We start from the raw sequence: 12,867 nt of genomic DNA on the forward strand, positions 1-12,867 counted from the left end.
ACCAAGAACTGCGACTTGACCCTCCTCAAACACATAGTTACGTGAGCATATACTAACGCTATATATTGTTTCTCGGAAACACTTACAGAAATATGGACTTTAAGAAATAGATTAATTAATTATAGTCATGGGGGAGCGCTAAACCCGTGGGATTATACAGTGCATATGGGGGGGATAGAAGGTATTCAGGCTCAATTCAGGGAACCGGAGCAAAGATCCAATTCCCAAGATCCCCTCACCAGCGTCAAGGAACCTCCCTTGAGGAGTTTAAGAAATAGGAAAGAAAATTTTCTTTTCCTTGTTGGCCAGAGGGAAAGACTCAGGTGGACGGGGTGACAAAACGACAACACTTGTAACAGTGCTCAACACTGCAGCGTCTCGCTCACAGGTTGAATCGAGAAGCTTAGCTGTGAGTGAAATCTGAATAAATGGCTTAGAAAACCGACAAGTTGATCATTGAGACGTACAGTGAGACACTTGTTCAATGAGACACTTGTTCAATGAGACACTTGTTCAATGAGACACTTGTTCAATGAGACACTTGCTCAATGAGACACTTGCTCAATGAGACACTTGCTCAATGAGACACTTGCTCAATGAGACACTTGCTCAATGAGACACTTGCTCAATGAGACACTTGCTCAATGAGACACTTGCTCAATGAGACACTTGCTCAATGAGACACTTGCTCAATGAGACACTTGCTCAATGAGACACTTGCTCAATGAGACACTTGCTCAATGAGACACTTGCTCAATGAGACACTTGCTCAATGAGACACTTGCTCAATGAGACACTTGATCAATGAGACACTTGATCAATGAGACACTTGTTCAATGAGACACTTGCTCAATGAGACACTTGCTCAATGAGGCACTTGCTCAATGAGGCACTTGCTCAATGAGACACTTGCTCAATGAGACACTTGCTCAATGAGACACTTGCTCAATGAGACACTTGCTCAATGAGACACTTGCTCAATGAGACACTTGCTCAATGAGACACTTGTTCAATGAGACACTTGATCAACGAGACACTTGATCAACGAGACACTTGTGTAACATCTGGGAATCTTCATTCTGGAAGTGTTATTTAAGAACATAAGAACATAAGAATGGAGGAACACTGCAGAAGGCCTACTGGCCCATGCGAGGCAGGTCCTTATCAGAACGACTACTACCTAAAGCTTCCCTAGAAATAACTCCCGTACCCAATGACACCAATCATAAGAAGAAAGCAAACTGACTTTGCTTCTTATGTCTTCGTTCAAATCACTTTTGTTTTTCAATACTACCAGTATTGACTTTCTGAAGAAGAGCTTGAACACCCTTTCGTCTTCACCCTTAACACCTTCCCCCTCCCTATTCCCCCCTTTTCCTCTCGCTCCCCTCCCTGTCCCCTCACATATCCGGCAACCCCTCAGATGCTTCTGAATGTCGTCCTGCTGACTGTGGTGGCAACAAAACGCACATTGATCATAAAGCTTTTAACGAGTCAATGTTTCGTTGAGTCAACGTTCCGTTGTGAGTGCAGCTTGACACAGCTCTTACACAGAGCGAAACGAGGATCGAAGAGGCAGTAAGTGCCGCTTAAACGAGGATCGAAGAGTCAGTAAGTGCCGCTTAAACAATGATCGAAGGGGCAATAAGTGCCGCATAAACGAGGATAGAAGCAAACTTTTCTCGGATAAGCGAGGTTCGAGAAACACTATCCCCGTATAAGCTAAGCCAAAATTCTGTCCTAGGGGAGGAAGGGTTTAAATGGACTATATCCAGATAAATCAGATTCTGAGAGACTGTCCACAAATAAGCAAGATCGTGAGAGACTATCCTCAGATAAACAAGATCGTGAGAGACTATCCTCAGATAAACAAGATAGTGAGAGACTATCCTCAGATAAACAAGATCGTGAGAGACTATCCTCAGATAAACAAGATCGTGAGAGACTATCCTCAGATAAACAAGATCGTGAGAGACTATCCTCAGATAAGCAAGATCGTGAGAGACTATCCTCAGATAAACAAGATCGTGAGAGACTATCCTCAGATAAACAAGATCGTGAGAGACTATCCTCAGATAAACAAGATCATGAGAGACTATCCTCAGATAAACAAGATCGTGAGAGACTATCCTCAGATAAACAAGATCGTGAGAGACTATCCTCAGATAAACAAGATAGTGAGAGACTATCCTCAGATAAACAAGATCATGAGAGACTATCCTCAGATAAACAAGATCGTGAGAGACTATCCTCAGATAAGAAGGATCGTAAGAAACTTCCCAGATAAACAAGATCGAGAGAGACTATCCTCAGATAAGCAGGGTCCTGAAAGACTATCCGTGGATAAGGAAGATCAAGAGAGACTATCCCCAGACATGCGAGGTCCGAAACGACAATCCTCGGATAAGTGAAGTCCAAAGGGACTATCCCCTGATAATAAACCCAGGGAGACTATCCCGGATAAGAGAGACAGAAAATGACTATCCCCGGATGAGTGAGGCACACCCGGCTTGAAACTTCCCAGGTCGTTCCAGCAGTCAATTCGTATGTCAATGAAGCACATACGATAAGCCAGATTTGGTAAATAAAACAATAAAGGAGTTTTAATAAAGAACGGAGGATCGAGCCTCCTCCATTCCTCCAGCTGAATGATCCATCCGGGTTTAGCACATTTTTCCATTTATTATACTTCTGTAATGTTTATGATGATTTCTATTCAGCAAAATTCCAGAAATGGGTCGCAGTATTTTAAATTTTGTGTTTATGCTATGGTTCACAGTGCTGTTGTTTTCTGTTGTTTTTCAGCTTCCCTGGCAGTCTGTTGGTGATGGTGGGGAGTGTTGCTGTTGTTGTTGGTGGTGGTAGTAAGTTATAAGTCATGGGTAGAGAGGATATAACCGGGGTAAAGGGATGGCAAAGGTAGCAGTGGTTGTGATGGTAGTAGTGAGAGTGGTTATTGCAGTGGTGTTGGTAGTGACTTGAGTGGTAATGGTAGAGGGTTACTAGTGGGTATAGTAGTGTTGGTGGTGGTAATAGTGGTTGGTGGGGATGTTTTAGTGACGACGGTGTTAGTGGTAGTATTGGGGAAGGTCGACATGAGGCAGTGGTCAGTGGCAGCCTAACTGGCACGTCCTGGCCCTCTCCTTAGCTCAGCTGGTGAAGGATGTGCCGCCGCTGAAAGTCTCTTGCACAAAGAATACTGTAGCGGTTCATTAAGGCAGTATCGACACGTCTCATTGTGCTTTCAAGAAGAACATATGATGTAGTGTGTGTCAATGAGTGAGAGAGAGAGTACTCACCTAGCTGTACTCATCTAGTTGTGGTTGCAGGGGTCGATTCACAGCTCCTGGCCCCGCCTCTTCACTGGTCGCTACTAGGTCACTCTTCCTGCTCCATGAGCTTTATCATACCTCTTCTTAAAGCTATATGTGGATCCTCCCATCACTACATCACTTCCCAGACTATTCCACTTCCTACATGTGTATGTGAGTTAGTTACCATTCTGTCCTAGGTACATATCGAGTGTGTGTGTGTGTGTGTGTGTGTGTGTGTGTGTGTGTGTGTGTGTGTGTGTGTGTGTGTGTGTGTGTATGTGTGTGTGTGTATGTGTGTGTGTGTATGCGTGTGCGTGTGTGTGTGTGTGTGTGTGTACGTGTGTGTGTACTCACCTAGCTGTGGTTGCAAGGATCGAGTCACAGCTCCTGGCCCCGTGTGTGTGTGTGTGTGTGTGTGTGTGTCGCAGCCCAGCTGTGACATTGTACAATCTAGTGTCATATCTCGACCACGAGAACCATATCATATCAACATCGTCCCTAATAAAAAACAGTGCCGAATCTTGGAAGGAAAATGCTCTGAAAATACATTTTAAGCTCTCAGAGACAGGGAGACTCCGAATTAACTCTCGAAAAGGTGAGTGTGATATGACTTGGAAAACGACCTCAAGAGCGAAATACCCTGAAGAGCAAGATAACGTCTCAATAATGTTCCGAGGAGGAAGTGATACACACAAGACACAAAACGTATATTTCTGACGAGTGTAAAAGGCAACGACTGTAATGCTAAATCAGCCAGTGGATCCAAACAGCAATAAACTGGTGGAACAAGTAGTCAAAATAGAAGCCAGAGGATGATGATGGCATTTTAATCGCTAGGAAACAGAACGAGTGTTTCCTGATTCGGTTCCATGTCATGTGATGACCACCAGCTAACTGGTGTTCTTAGCTACAACACCGAGGTCTTCCACCGACTTGCCAGTCCAACCCTCTTCTCCCCCTAAAAAATGAAAACAACGCATCACGTGTTAGAAACGTAGCCTCAGGACAGACTGCGAAGGTAACTTAATAGTTTTTGTGGGGACATATCTCTAAGTGTTAAGTTGTATGATATGAGCAACCGCGAATCCCGCTGGCGGACCGATCACGTCAATGCTACTGTCGTCTGTGTTATATTCACCTGTATTCGACTGAAGAAGCCTGTTTTGCTGGCGAAACGTTTTGGTAATAATGATACCCAAGTGTTGCCCATGTATCTTATTGTTCAAAACTGAAAGCTTCTAGCTATTTTTAGTATAAAGAACTGCTGACATTATTAAATCGTTGCCATCATTATCAGTGTTTTGATATTATCAATACCAGTTTGATACTAGCATGGCTAGTTTGCTCTCATCTTACTGGATATCAATTACAATATTGTCAAAATAATTGATTAGTTACTGCGCAACCAAGTCCAATAGCTTCTGGATGTATACTGTAAGTCAGAGAAAATTTCGACGAAAGGGAAAATCTCTTTGTTGTTTCTGCCACAATCTGGGGTTCTTGGTTTATAGTTAGGCACTCACGCTGCTCAAGACTAAGGTGACCCAGCGTCCGGAGTCACAAACCCCTACTAGCAGGATAAGGTGACCCAGCGTCGGGAGTCACCAACCCTGCTACCTAGGTAAGGTGACCCAGGGTCGTGAGTCACCAACCCCGCTACCTAGGTAAGGTGACCCAGCGTCAGGAGTCACCAACCCTGCTACTTAGGTAAGGTGACCCAGCGTCGGGAGTAACCAACCCTGTTACCTAGGTAAGATGACCCAGCGTCGGGAGTCACCAAACCCGTTACCTGGGTAAGGTGGCCCGGCGTCGGGAGATACCAACCCCGCTACGTAGGTAAGGTGACCCAGCGTCATGAGTCACAAACCCCGCCACCTAGGTAAAGTGACCCTTCATCGCGGGTAACAAACCCTGCCGCCAAGGTACTAACACAGTACCTGCGGAATAGGAGACAAGAAGATCTGAACCACGAGACAGGGAAGGGAAGCTCCTGGTTCCGTGGATCAAGACCCCTTCCCCTTCACCAGCATCAATTCATCCGCTTGAAGGGTCACCTGGCGGGGAATATAAATCATTACTGAAGTCAAGAGCCAGAGCAAAATGCTCGCTTCACCCGACTAAAATTTCGCTCCGTTGATGGTTTTTGTATTATTTACGACTTCGCTGGAATTTTATATCACATGTATATATTGTCATCGTTGGACAGACTCTCCCAGGAACAAAAACTCTCGCACATATTTCCTCAGCGACAATAAACAGCTCAAGAATTCTCAAAATATTTCTCAGAAATACTCAACCAGCTGATCTATAACGTAAATTTATTTTTCACTCTCTGAGAAGAAGTCTTTTCCTTAGTATTGAAATAGATGTGTTTAGTATGTGTATGGTATGTGGTATCTCAAAATTAGTTTTGTGTGTGTGTGTGTGTGTGTGTGTGTGTGTGTGTGTGTGTGTTGTTGTGTTTGTGTGTGTGTGTGTGTGTGTGTGTTAGTGTTGGTGTGTGTGTGTGTGTGTGTGTGTGTGTGTGTGTGTGTGTGTGTGTGTGTGTGTGTAAAGTATGTATTAGGACACTAAGTAATGACTGTGCGTGTAACAAAATGTAGTTGTTAGCATCTTGTTAGAAGTGTGTTAGAAACTTGTTAGTGTAGACAAACGAGTGAGTCTGGTGTACGGGGTAACGAGCGCGCACGCACACGTGCACGCACATATGCATGTATGCATACATACATACACACACACACACACACACACACACACACACACACACACACACACACACACACACACACACACACACACACACACGGAAGAGGCGGGGCCAGGAGCTGTGAATACACCCATGCAACCATAGATAGGTAAGTACACACACACAAGCACACAAAAGAATACTGCAGCACAAAAAAACTCACAATCTCACACACACAAAACACCACACACACGCACACAAGCACAAAACACACACACACACACACACACACACACACACACACACACACACACACACACAACACACACACAAAGATATGCCCTCATTGATTTTCTTGGGTTGTGTCCTAGGGGAGCGGAAGGACACTCCCGACACTGACATATACCCACATTCCATCGACCTCATTCCACTGCTACTGCTGCGGAACCGACTCTTCCCGGTTCTGCTACTGCTGTCATTGCTGTTTCATCTGCTACTTTTGACACTTCTTGTTGCTGTTAAGTCAGTAGGGTCTTGCCATTGCTCCCACTGTTCTTGCTGTTACATTTGTCACATTGTGACTGCTGTCAGATCTATTGCTGTCAACTTTGTGGTTAGTGGCTACTGTTATTGCTGTCATATATTATCTTTGTTGTCATTGCTGTTATAATTTACATGTACTGCCTATTTTGCTCTTGACAGCACCGTTTTTACTGCTAGTGTATGTACAGCTTTTTACTCTGAAGCTGTTGTTGGTGCTACTACTGATCTCCGGCGGATGCGACTGCAGCTTCGGCTGCTGATTCTGTTGTTGCATCAGTGGTCTTCCTGACAACCCATCCTTACTCTACTTACATTAATTAAATTACCAAGTTCTTGACATGATTTGCTTAATTCTTTCTGTAAACCTATAAAACGTATTTTATTTCTGTTTTAAGTCTGGTTTGGTTACATAAATATAATAACTTATAAAATTAATGACAAGTAAGCCGATTATACAAAAATGGGAATGATACGTTTATTAACGAGGTGGCCCAACATCGCCAGAAAACGTAGAAATTTGCAGGAGTATCACTGCTGGTGCGTGAGTGGGTTGCCTGCTGCCTAGTCTGCTGCTACAACATTCCCTGTGAAGAACAGAAAGGTACAATACCCTGACTGGAAGATTACACAAATAACCAGCACACAGGAGAGAGAAGATTACGACGCTGTGACTTTGTTAATGGTTCAAATCGGACCGAAACGTCGTTGTAAGCTTCTCTCTCCTATGTGCGGGTTATCTGTGTATTCTTTCCTCTGAGAATGTTTGCGCTGCCGGTGACACTCACGCGTCTTCTGCTAGTGAACAAGCCCGTTCTCACATCACCAGTGATAAACGTTCGGATTTGAGCGTTTTCTCCTGTTTTTCTCTCGGTTGCCTTGTTGCCAAGCCTTCATCTGGTTAATGGAGCATACTACGGGAAGGTCATTAAGGCTGCCTGTCACCTGTTCACTACCACTCAAAAATAATTTAATCCCTTTAACAGAGATTATTGTAAACTTTTGGTCTAAATTTATTTAGGTACAGGTACACATACGTACAATTATCATACCTAGTAACTTAGGTGTAAATTGCCTAAGATATCCCAGAAAAGTCGAAGTGATTTATTTCCTTTGGGATGTATGTAAATAGACACCACCTGGTGTATATACATTGAGATATACATCTCTTGATGTATATATCCTTTGCTATTATTATAGATCTAGTCTTTTTTAGTGCCTATTTGTGGTTGAATAAACTGTACGCTTTTTATAGATTTATGTAATCTATCTCTCCTAACTTAATCCTAAACTAACCTAATTCTCAGAAATTAGGATTGGAAAAATTGATCTTTAAAAAGAAATTGTTGAGAATGGCGTTATGAAAATGGACGTTGTTAAAGGAAACTACGTTAAGGAGGGCAAAGTTCTTTCTTGCGTCTACTGCTTGCGTCTACTGCTTGAGTCTACTGCTTGAGTCTACTGCTTGAGTCTACTGCTTGAGTCTACTGCTTGAGTCTACTGTTTGAGTCTACTGCTTGAGTCTACTGCTTGCGTCTACTGCTTGCGTCTACTGCTGTGACAACATAAATGATGATCAGGTTGTGAAGAGACCCAAGTTGATGCTGCTAGTGTTACTCCCTCCGTCCTTCCTTCCTCCCTTCCTTCCTCCCTTCCTTCCTCCCTTCCTTCCTCCCTTCCTTCCTTCCTTCCTTCCTTCCTTCCTCCCTTCCTCCCTTCCTTCCTTCCTTCCTTCCTTCCTTCCTCCCTTCCTTCCTTCCTCCCTTCCTTCCTTCCTTCCTTCCTCCCTTCCTTCCTTCCTTCCTCCCTTCCTTCCTTCATTCCTCCTTTCCTTCCTTCCTCCCTTCCTTCCTCCCTTCCTTCCTTCCTCCCTTCCTCTCTTCCTTCCTTCCCTCCCTTCCTTCCCCCCTCCCTCCCAGTCTCATCTCACTCTCCCTCTGTGTCTTCCCTCCTCCTCTCCTTCCGCCACCTCACTCCTTTCTGCCTTCCATCTCTATTACCTCTTTCACTCCCTCCCTCCCTCTAATTCCCTCACTCCCTCACACTCCAAACTTTCTAGCTCCTCCCTCCCTTCCACCATGCCTTCCCACCTTCAATCCTCCACCTCCCTTCCCCTCAATCCATGCCATCCCAGCCACTCTCCACCACATCCCTCCATCCTTCATCACTCCATATCCCTCCCTCCATCCTCCAAACCACCATCTCAATCCCTCCTTCCCTCCCTCCATCCCTCCACCACCTCCTCCACTTCCCAAGCTCGACTGCCCGAGACTTGTAGTGGCGTCACCGAGTCTGTGTTGTCACCGGTCATATTTCTTCCATTTCTGCTACGTTACTCTTTATCTTAGCCCAGATCATCCTCGTATTCTTATTCCTTTCGTCTATTACCTTTAGTGACGTCTTTTCCATTTAGTCTATTATCTTTATTGATATAATATTCGTTAAATATATTACAGATGCATAATATATATATATATATATATATATATATATATATATATATATATATATATATATATATATATATATATATACTACATATTCATACACAGACGTACGCACTGCAGGTCAAGCTTTTATTACAGGTGAAGCTTTATTAAATTATAACTTGGTAAAAGCTCTACACGGAGTGAAACGTGATTTAGTAAAGCTCTACACAAAGCGAAACGTTATTTGATAAAGCTCTACACAATTTATAATCATAACCTAGCGCTAAACTCATACGGGTCACTGAGCGCTGTGGCTCTACACAGAGCTTGATGCAGCTTAAGATGTCAAAACAAAAGCCTATCCAGGAAGCTCTGTCTTTTATTTCCACTATTGTCAATAATACTCTTCTTAGATCCATTCTATACAGATTAGGACTGAACTTTCAGCTTCACTTACTTTCGTAAATCCATCGAACAGTAAGTCTGCAACAGCAAGCGTACGACTGCAACTGTTGCAACCCGCAGCAGTGAGACCTTAGCTCAGCTCTCAACCGAAAGGACCCGGGGTTCGATTCCTTGGTAGTGCGATATGTATGGACAAGCCTATTTACACCTGTTGCCCCTATTCAACTTATTCTCTTCGTTGTGTCTTCTTACTTTCTCTCTCTCTCTCTCTCTCTCTCTCTCTCTCTCTCTCTCTCTCCTTTCTAAATTCCTTTTCCCTCTCCTTCCTTAATTTTCCTCCCTTGAAATATACCTTACATAGTACTAGGCTTCGAAATAAACACCTGTTATTAAACATCTGCGCAATGGAAGGCGTCTAAAAACAACTGCGATTTGCACACCTACACAAACATGGCTACGAATTATATTAAGCTAAAAAAAACAAACAAATAAAAACAAATAAACAAGGATAATGCATAATCAAGAAGGATGCTATCTGGCAGTAAAGACAGCCGAACAAATACATGATACTTTTTTTGCAAGTAAATGCAACAACAAGTCCAATAAAGACACTTTTGCAACACTAGAGCATATTATTACCAAACCCACTGCGGGTCAGGAGCTGTGACTCGACCCCTGCAATCATATACGAGTACAAACATGTGAATTAGCTATAGTAATCTAATAAACCGAGCGAAAGGTTGCCTATTAAAATATTCTACACATTAGAAAGCTGGATAATACAAAGATACAGCAGAAAAAGCCTAATAAAGACTAACAGAGACGTTTCTCTCAAAGTAATAATGTTGGTAGAATTACCGACAATATGTGAAGTAAAACACACAAGTGTTACTAATTTGACATTTTATTGTGACAACGTTTCGCTCACCAGGAGCTTTATCAAGCTTGACAAAGCTCCTGGAGAGCGAAACGTTGCCACAATAAAATGTCACATTAGTAGCATTTGTGTCCTTTTACTTTCCGTTTCTCTCAAATGTGAGCTTTTGTTGAAGTCATAACTTCAACAAAAGCTCTCCTTGAAGCGAAATTATGAGGCCTTGTTCTGTTATAAGTATTTTAATTACCTCATTTGTCAACCTCTTGACCTCCAACCATGTCAGAAGGCAGTTAGCAGGTAGGGAAACGTTGTGGAACAAACTTTTATTGGGGAACCGTTTCGCCCCGTTAAGGGACTCTGCCCCAAATTTTTGTTAACCAAATTACGAAAACGATGAATTACTTACAGACTCGTTGATTAAAATTACTTATATATAATTATATTATTTTTAAAGGGGTGGACCGGTAAGCCAGCGGAAGGCCTCGGTCAGATGACCAAAGCTCCAAAGACTAAGACCCGCGTCAGGAAACACTTGTCCTGTTTCCTGACGAACCTTTATATAAAAACTTAGTCCCGAAGATTGCATTATTATTATTATTATTACTATTATTATTATATGCGGTATGACCTTTGTGGGTTTAGCGCTTAGTTTTGATGATAATAATAATAATAATAATAATAATAATAATAATAATAATCAAGGGGAAGCGCTAAATCCGAAAGGGTTACAGAGCACCAAGGGAAACAGAGGTAATTTGGCTTTATCTATAACAAGTCCTTGGATAAAGAGCCTATCTGGCATCAAGGCACGTTCCTCCCCCCGTCCTTAAGGGCATATTTTCCCATTTTTTTTTTTTCAAGATCGAAAATTTCCTGGCATCCTTGTGTCTCCGTAGTTAAGCACTTTCATACACAACCTGCACAATACTGCTTCTGCTAACTCTTCTGTATTCGACTGAAGAAGCCTACTGTGTAGGCGAAGCGTTTCGGAATAAAAATACCTAACTATTGCATCCATGTGTTACTTATCACAGCCTTGTTCCTTAATGTTTAGCTCTTACAAGAGTAAGAGCTGAAAGAGAAAGAAGAGGATACTTTTGATATTCTCTCCTTATCCACCTCCGAAGATTTAGAGATATTTTACAGAACAGGAATCGAGCGGCTGGAATCTTGGATTCCAGGACGGAGACACATTCCCAGCGTTCCAGTTGGCCGCATGAAGGCTCCAAGTCGTTCATCATATCTCGCTGATCCGGCGGTCCGCCCTTCCCTCTCCCTCTGCCCGTACCCCTTCCCGTTGCTCGGTCCCCTTTTCCCCCCTTAGTTCTATTCCTCCCCCTAGGTCGATATTTTCCCATAGATCGGCCTTTCCTTTATCTCCTCTGCTAATTGTCACTGATCGTCCATCGTCCATCCCACAGCATCTTTCACTTATCACTCGTCTCAATGACAATCTCCCATTGGTCTTTCCTGTTAAGTTTAATCTTTCTCAGTGTTCATCCCCTTCCACTGAGAATTTCTGAGACTCCTCCTAAGGCACATCTCTCAAATCAGTACTATGGTAAATCAGCGACTCCTTGTGTAGCAGTGAAAATGGGTTTGGCAAATATTGTTGTTAGTGGGTTTGGGTTGAAGGACTTGCCTAGTATGGGTTAGTAGGCCTTTCTTAGGGTCCTATAAGGACATAAGGAAGGAGGAACACAGCAACAGGCGTATTGGCCCATACTGGGCAGATCCTTGCTCTCTGCCAGTGATGGTAACTCTTGACAGGTGTTCCCGGTATGACAGACAGACGCTTTATGCTAGGCAAGACTTTTATTATGAGCAAAGTTTCGCTCTGGGTAGACATTAATAAAGTCATGACTTGCCCACTGTAATTAGACATGAAGTCTCTCGGTGTTCCATAAGGAGAGACCTCGTTAGCCCTTAACAACTTTAAGGCCGATAAAGGTAGACACATAAGTTAGGGGGATTACAACTAATCCTAAAGTATTCAATGGTCACTTATTCTTAAAAATCTCACGTTAATCAATTTAGTGATCTACACATCGTTGGCCAATTCAATAACCATAAAAAAACTAAGTCCTTTGTAATTTATTCTAAAAGATACTCAATTATCAATTAACTGATTTTAAAAACTATCACCCGTCGTTTGAGGATCTCAGAACTTATTGGTGGGGAAAGCTTATTGGCGTTCGATTAATTGACCTTAAAGCTCTTTAGCTGGCTGGCTTAGTCTCTTAAAACTATCTCATTTGTCACTGCATTTGGGATGAAAGTTTTCCTCCCACGGAACTCTGTCACAAATCTGCCTTACTCTCTTATTTTGTATCAAACGCTTTTACGAGTGATGGAAAGGAACACTTTGCAGAAAAAGCATTTACAGTGACAATGTTTCGCTCAGTGTACAGCTTCATCAGGACTTCTGAAGCACAGAGCGAAACGTTGTTCCAATAACAGCATTGTACGCAACGTGTGACTTACACTGTCGGGAGTAAGACACAAGATTTCCAGCTTTTATTGATCGACTGAGTAATCTTGAATTTTTATTTTCGTTGTCCTCGAGTAATGACTGCAACATTTTATTACTCACTTTTTTGTTCTGAGAAATAGAGG

The sequence above is a fragment of the Cherax quadricarinatus genome, chromosome 60 (genome assembly GCF_038502225.1).
Source record: "Cherax quadricarinatus isolate ZL_2023a chromosome 60, ASM3850222v1, whole genome shotgun sequence".
Lineage (NCBI taxonomy): Eukaryota > Metazoa > Arthropoda > Malacostraca > Decapoda > Parastacidae > Cherax > Cherax quadricarinatus.